Source organism: Peromyscus maniculatus, chromosome 1, assembly GCF_049852395.1.
Source record: "Peromyscus maniculatus bairdii isolate BWxNUB_F1_BW_parent chromosome 1, HU_Pman_BW_mat_3.1, whole genome shotgun sequence".
Taxonomy (NCBI): Eukaryota; Metazoa; Chordata; class Mammalia; order Rodentia; family Cricetidae; genus Peromyscus; species Peromyscus maniculatus.
Window position 1 is genome coordinate 4,921,574 of NC_134852.1, and position 7,135 is coordinate 4,928,708.

Sequence of the window (7,135 nt, forward strand, 5' to 3'; positions counted from 1 at the left end):
AAAAAAAAAAAAAAAAACTCCCTTAAAGAAATGGAAGAAAAAATGAACAAAAAATGGGAAGAAATCAAATCAAGCCAAGAAAAAGCAATTAAACAGATGAAAGAAACATTCCAAGATCTGAAAAATGAATTTGAGACAATAAAGAAAACACATGCTGAGGGAATGCTGGAAATAGAAATCCTGACAAAACGAACAGGAACTACAGAAACAAGCATAACCAACTGATTGCAAGAGATGGAACAGAGAATCTCTGACACTGAAGACATGATAGAGAAAATACATTCGTCAGTCAAAGAAAACACTAAAGACAAAAAAGTCGTAACACAAAACGTCCAGGAAATTTGGGACACCATGAAAAGACCAAACCTAAGAATAATAGGGATAAAAGAAGGAGAAGAATACCAACTCAAAGGCACAGAAAATATATTCAACAAAATCATAGAAGAAAACTTTCCTAACCTAAAGAAAGAAATACCTATGAAGATACAAGAAGCTTACAGAACACCGAATAGGCTGGATCCAAAAAAAAAAGTCCCCTCGCCACATAATAATCAAAACTCTAAACACATAGAACAAAGAAAAAATATTAAGAGCTGCAAAGGAAAAAGACCAAGTAACATATAAAGATAAACCCATCAGAATAACACCAGACTACTCAATAGAGACTATGAACGCAAGAAGATCATGGACAAATCTCATGCAGACACTAAGAGACCACGGATGCCAACCCAGACTATTATACCCAGCAAAACTCTTAATCACCATAGGCGGAGTAAACAAAATATTCCAGGATAAAACCAGATTTAATCAATACCTGTCTACAAACCCAGCCCTACAGAAAGCACTAGAAGGGAAAATTCAACCCAAAGAAGCTAAACACATCCATGAAAAATCAAGCAATAGATAATCCCACACCAACATACACCACAGAAGAAACAAGCTGGTGTAGCTATCCTAATATCTAGAGAAAAAGGATGTTTCAAAAGAGAAGAAGTCTTGTGGCAATGCCTCAGTGGTCCAGGTAATTACCAGAACTCGGAAAAGTTGGTTGAACTTGGGATTGACTGGGAGGCCAAAGATTTAAAAAGCAGAAGATTCTCTCAAGATACAAGTTGTGTGATAATAGTGTGTTTTGTGTGGGTGAATGAGAATTTGTAAATGTTGAATTCTAGGCTTCGACAATCATTGTCAGTGCAGATTAAGCTGCAAGTATTTATGTTCTAAAACTTAAATTATAAAGCTAGTTACGTCTTTCTAACAACTAGTTTTAATGTTTATGAGCATATTTTACCTACATTACCTTTTCAGGATGTTGAGAAAGATGCATCACAAGCACAGACTGGAGGCTGGGGGCTAGATGGTTTTGAGGAAGAGGTCTTGGTGGACTCTTTCATAGAGCAAAGGGAAGCAATGCCTTCTGGGAAATGAGCTAAGCTTTAATCTAGTCTTTAAGATTAGAAGTCAAAAACAAAAATATTAAGGAAAGGAAAACCTAATTGATCTTTGAAGTATTGTTATGTGGAATTGAGTGGGACTTTTGAGGCCTTTCTTCCAGAAAACAAGGACTTGGTTGTCAGGTCTATATTAGGCCTAAACCTTGGTGCCATGTAGTTGTACTTAAATCATTTCAATGGAAAGTGTCTTAGTGATTGGAACTTCTAGTGCAGTTTGGAGTTCTTCCATTTGGAAAATGTGATATTTGCATGGGATTGTTTGAATCTTGTTTTCTAGTCCCTCCCCATCACCACCCTCATAGTCTGAAGGTAGATTTTTCTCTTGATAAAGGAACAAAAAAAGAGAACATCTTGTTTGTAAATAGATATCTAGTAACTAGTGGTAAACTTGAAATGGTAGAATTCTTTAAAGCCTAATTTTAGGTAGCCTTAAGAAAATGTATCTTAATTATTTTTGAACCTGTATTCACCTTGTTTTTTTCAAATATCTTAAGTTATATTTTCTTTTTCAGAGCTGCTTCTTATTTGGGGCTACTTTTTTTTTTTTAATTGAAGCGTAATTCATAAAAGGGTATATTGTTTTGATGAGACTTTTTACAACTATGGCTGGATGTCTTTCTTTAGTCTTCCAAGAAGGGCCATTTTACTTTTTTAGAGTTACTTTTTAAAGTCATGAGGTCAACAACTTGGACTACTATGCATGTAAGTGCTAATGCAAATTAAAGCCCAAGTTGACCTCCAGCAGCAGTTCATTCTATGTTGACAGTGAGAGAACACTTTGCCTGTTAGGATACTGTTACTCGTGGACTGATGCTGAAGAAACTCCTCCCCCAATTTTTTTTTTTTGCAAAAATCAAGGTATATTCTAGGGTTTCCTGGTTGACCTCAACAGATAAACTGAGATGATAGTCTTAGTTCAGAAATGATCTGAATGTAGATTTACAGTCCACGTGTACAGCTGGCTAAGTGAGATTGCTTTCATAGTTCTGCATGTATCCCATTGGCTCCCCACTAGTCACTGAACTCTTAAAACTGGTATTGTAACATTATCACAATGTTTTGCGCCAATTTTATAAACTTTACAGTGCAATATGTGTTCCTTTTCTGAGGCAAACCAAAGGTATATTTCTCAAGGTTCTGCTGCTATCAGCAGCGTTGATGGAGGATTTTTTTATACATTTGTAATAGATAGAAATAAACCAGAAAAAAAAGTGGTTGAGGAAAAGGTGAACACTGCAAGAATACTCAAAAGGGCTGAGAGTTGCAAATGCCAAGAATGGCTTTGCATAGTAAATGGAATAGAACAGCTCTGAACTATAGCTTACTTTTCCTGGTTTGGTCTGACAGAATGATTGAATGCTTTTGTACAAAAATCAGAGCCTTAAAAATAAGGATTTGGTGAGATTGTAAAATGGTGTGCCACTTTGGCAAAACAGTTTGGTGGTTGGTCAAAATGCAAAACATTGTTACTCTGTTACTCAACAATTCTACCCTTAGGAATATACCCTCAAACTACTGAAATGTGCACCTATGAAACATGTACATGAATGTTTACAGCAGTGTGTTGCTAATAAAAAAGTTAAAACAACTCAAATAGCTATCAAATACTGGAGAGAAATAAAATGTGGCTTATTCATACAATAGAATATTATTAAGACATAAAAATGAATGAGAAACTGACAGATTAAATGACTTTGGTGAACCTTCATAATTTCATTTGTAGATCTTTCCATTTCTAATTTATAAATACATTTGGAGTTAAAAATTATAAATGTACTGCCTCCTGTCAACATTGTATACTTCTATTTGATGATTTCTGTGTCAAACATTATATGGAAATGTTTCCAAGTATCTTCTGTATTAACTGTGAATGAATAGAACAAAATAAATTGCCTGTGATGGAAAAAAAAAACCATCTGACATTATTATTTTTCTTCAAAGCTTTTGAAATCACTTCTCCTATGCACATATAATCATGGTCATGAGACTCAATATTAATTGTGTCCCTGATCCAATCCTCCAAGGGTACTGAACATGCCTTTCATGGCCTGATAACGCTCTTACATGCTGCATCCATGTTCTCAAAATCCAAATATTCAATTATTATCTGTCTAGCTTCTGAATTTGGTACCATTCTGTTTACTGTTGAAGACCTCCTTTGTAAGAAACCCATGAAGGATTCTTTGGGGCCCTGTATAACTTTGGTAGATGATTTAATTTTCTTACCTGTTTCCTCAGTTCTGACCCACACATTAATGGCTGCCATGCAGCATAGACTGAAGGTTTGGTTATCATATAAACATTGTCTTCATTTATGAGCATAATCACCTTCTCTAAGAAGCTGATCTTGGGAAATTTCCACAACTCCAGGCCTACATCATTGTTCTATAGTTTTAGCCTCCTCTTTCTGCCAGGTTATCCATTGTAATTTTGGTCTGGCCTCTAGGACGGCTGTAACTAATTCTTTCCAGTTTTGAGGGATAATTCTATTACAAATTGACCACAAATTTAACATCTGCTTTACAAATGGAGAATGCATGCCATATGATACTGTAGCTTCTTTAAATATAACATTTCCACTGGAGTTCAGTTAGCTTTTATGCACCCTTGAACATTTGGTAGTTCCTGTCAGGTTACTGAGTAGATTAAGTTTGGGTGTTTGAAAACAGGCTATTTCTCTATATCTGTATAATTCAATCATGAGATAGGTTCACTTTTAAATTCTTTTGTCTTGGTTTGAATTTCTCTATAATTCATTTCAACAGGTTTTTCTAAACTCAATCCTGAAATAAGTTCCCCTTTATATTATTCTATCTGGGTCTGAATTTCTCTATAATTCATTTTATCACGTTTTTTAAAGCTTTTATCTTCACACTCAAATTGACCAAACTTTTTAATGTTAGAATACAAATGAGTAAACAAATAATATTCAGAATTGTTGTTACATATATCCCATCAACATTAATTATTCTCTCATTTAATTGTTCCATTTTCAGATTGCCTAGTGTGATCAAACAGAGTGAATTCCTACCATTGTATAAATATTTCCCATTTTTTATTGTGGAAAACATTTTTCTTTTAACTATTTTTTCCCTTTAAGGTATCTTAATTGACTTACCGAGTCTGTTGGCTGCATAGAACAGAAGTCTGAGGGAATTTAAAGGCAGCTACTTAGTGTGATGGCAGTCCAAGATGGGAATCCAGACAGAACCTTGTAGCTGGAGTTTTTTCCATTCCCACTCAGGCCCACAGCTGCTCAGACCTCAGTAAACACACAGAGAATTATATTCCTTATAAACTGTATGGCCATTGCAAGCTTCTTGTTATCTAGTTTTTATATCTTAAATAACCCTTTTCTATTAATCTGTATGTTGCCTTGTGGATTGTGGCTTACCAGTCCTTTACATCTGGCCACTCATGGTAGCGGCAGCAGACAGCGTCCCCTCACTCAGCCTTTAACTTCCCAGCATTCTCCTCTATGTCTATCCCACCAATACTGTACTTCCTGTCTGGCTATTGGCCAATCAGCACTTTATTTTCCAACAAATCAGAGCAACACATTCATAGCAAATAGAAATACATCCCCAGGACTTCCTCTTTTCTTTTTTTCAAAAAGAAAGTTTTTAACATTAACATAGTAAAATTACATACAACAAAAGAGTTATCAAGCAGGAATTACACTTATAATATCTAGTCTATTTATATTTGGCAAAATTAATGAAGATATCCTATCTATCCTATATTTGTGAGTCTAAGGTTTCATATCTAACTTATCTTTCATTATAACTAAGGAAATTATAACTATCTAATCTTCACCTACACCAAAGAGCTCAGAAGAATACAATATTACCTGAAAAACAGGAGAAGGATGCAAGCAACATTTGGAATCTCACAAGAGTAGACAGAGACAGCTGGCAGCCTGGATAGTCATACAAAGATCCTCTGTAAAGTAGGGACATCTGTATTCAGCTCACAGGACTAGAGTCTCTCAGTCACTTCTCTCTGTGTCTTGTTAAATGTCTGATGGTATCCTCTGGGAGGCAGGAACCTAAAGGACCATTTTGCCAAGCAAAGTTCAGTGGTCATCTTCCCATGGTTCCTGCATGTCCAGTCAACCAAGCAGTCCAGTCAAGAACAGTTTCTTGCACAAATGGCTATTTTTGCCAAGAAGAAGATAAACTCCATATAGAGTGTCTTCAATACCCATCCTCTTCTCTGGAGCAAATCGGGGCTACCAGGAGCAGACATGTCTTACTGTCCAGAAAGTCTAAATCTTTTAAAATATTTTAAATGCCATATCTATAGGTCTTTGAAGTGTTTGAAGATTACCTAACTATCTGAAATATATCTATGTATACCTAGAAAACATGACTATAAGTTTGAATAACATAGAAGACTAATTGTTAATTGGTATTTAATTATCAACAATTTAAGTGAGTTGTATAAGCATAATACCTTAAATACCTTCTATGAGAGTAGAAATATACACATAGTATAACAAAATTAAATTTAAATTTCTATCAATAAACTAAAATCCATAGCAATGTCAAACATCTCAAACAAGCTGCTGCTCTTTAAAAGTAGGTTCTAAAATCTACTCTTTTTTCCTATCATATCTATATTCTATCTCCCTTTCTTCTTTTAGAAAGGTATTGACTTGCCGGGCGGTGGTGGCGCACGCCTTTAATCCCAGCACTCGGGAGGCAGAGCCAGGCGGATTTCTGTGAGTTCGAGGCCAGCCTGGGCTACCAAGTGAGTCCCAGGAAAGGCGCAAAGCTACACAGAGGAAACCCTGTCTCGAAAAACCAAAAAAAAAAAAAAAAAAAGGTATTGACTTTGTGACCCGTCCAGCAGGCCAGGTTATTCGAAGATCTCGAGGAGGGACCACCTGGAAATCAATGGGGGGGGGGGCGAGAGGGAAAGGAGACCAAGCACGTGAAGAAAGACAGAGTCAGTCTGAGTTGCATCAAGGTCTCGTTTATTGACTGGGTGTTAGAGCTTATAAACAGGGCTTCAGGTAGGGAGGGGGAGCAGGAGGAGTGAGGAGAGGACAAAGAAAATTCCTAAGGGAGGGTCAGCAGGAGGTCACTTTGGTCCCAGGCCCCTACAGCTAGCTGATTTAGTACAGGCTCCAAGAAGTTTATTTAGTCCTACATTCCTAGGTTAGACTAAAAGCCTCCTATTTACACGAGGCTTGATAAATCGTGGAAGGTTACACAGGTTCAAGACACAGCTGTCCGGAGTGAGTCCCCAACAACTTTGACCACCCACCAGGAGAAAAAAAAGCCAGAGAGACTTCTCTGGCCCATGTTGGATGAAGATCCAGCCGCGTGGAGCTCCAGCCTGAGCAGTGCAGCACAGGCCTGAGCCAGAGGGCGTGTGAGGCCACAAGCAGCTTTTTATTGAATTCTTGCCACAATCATTGGAGCACTAATTGCAAAATGGTCTTATTAATAAAAATGTGTAGCCTAAATTGGGGTTAAAGCCTGAGAGAGGTCAGAGCAATAGGAAAAGCCACAGCTAACCTCACCTCACCAACTCTGCAACCTCCAAAGCAAGCTATTTTCTGTCTACCAACACCTATATTCCTTTCTGTTCTGTTCTCTCACTTGCAGTCTCAGCCCAGATACATTACTTCCTGTCCTACTTTAGAGATGTCCAGGCCTCTATGGTTAATATGC